Source organism: Esox lucius, chromosome 18, assembly GCF_011004845.1.
Source record: "Esox lucius isolate fEsoLuc1 chromosome 18, fEsoLuc1.pri, whole genome shotgun sequence".
NCBI lineage: Eukaryota > Metazoa > Chordata > Actinopteri > Esociformes > Esocidae > Esox > Esox lucius.
The window spans coordinates 16,052,662-16,053,995 of NC_047586.1; positions in this window are offsets into that span (position 1 = coordinate 16,052,662).

Consider the following 1,334-nt stretch of genomic DNA (forward strand, 5'->3'; position numbering starts at 1 on the left):
AGGAATGTATGTAGTAACTGTCTAGGAGACAACTCCTTGTAATTAACATAACATAGACAAAAATGACTTTTGACTTGGCTAACCTATATACTGCCTAGGAAAATGTACTGATTTGAATGTACTAACAATAGATAGGCGTAATTATGACAATGTATTGCTTTCTTTCTTTATACGTAGGATAAATGGGGGAAGACAACCAACCCAGATCAATGTCTTAATTGCTGACACAAACAAGCAAAGTTTACAAAAAATTGTGAATGTGGAGATGGTCAAACTACAGAAAATAAATGGTTACAGTTGAAAGATTGTTGTTATTTAATTTTTTAAAAACTGTCATCCCAAACGTTAATTGTGATATTTGGATGGATAATTTTGAGTTGCACTTAAAAACAACGTAAAAACAGCCTATGCCTTCAACCACTTTCCTTAATTGAATTTGTTCAGGTCAGAATATACATAATTAGAAATACCATTTTAGGACACTTAAATCTCTCCTAATTTAAATATAACTATGTAACTATATTTTAAGTGTTCTAAAATGCTATTTACAATCATGTATAATAAGTATGCAAAGTATGAAATACGTGGGTCCATTTAACACACTTTTAAATAATTAAACTTATTCCTATGGAAATATTACTTAAATAAAATAATAATAGTTAAAACTATGTTCATTCTATTTAGCAGTTCTAAGATAATACAAGTATACCTCTTTCTCAGTCTAGCCCAGTTTTAGCCCAGTTCCAGTTGTTTCAACACACTAACTTAACATATTACTACTTAACATCAAAACCCACCAAAATTCTTCCCAACATCTTTGCACAGATTGTTTTTAAAACAAACAGATTATATCAACAACTTTTTCTAAATAACAATAAATAAATTTACCTCAAAATCAGTTTATAGAATTACTTAATGTTATGTTGATGAAACAGGATATTTTTTGTTTTCATGTTTAGTGGCAGCCAGATGAAACGTTTAAAAACTAATTGTGACATTTTGTGTTCTTTGAAATAATTAGGGAGAGGCGCACTTACCCTAATATTGATGATGATGATGATAATAACAATAATAAAAGTAGGCTACTGTGAGTATTTTTTGAAAAGCAGCTCACGGTTTCATTTTAAATCACATATTATGATTTTAATGTGTTTTTTCAATATCCCCGCCTAACACAAGAGTGCCTCAGAAGTCTACGGTAGTAGACCCACACCTCGATCATGAAGCAAAACCTCCTTCACACCACAGAGTAGGCATTCTCAACCTCTACTCTCGCTTCTCTGTCACACCATACGAAGAGTCAGCGGCCAATAAGAAAACTGTCAGGAGGCCTA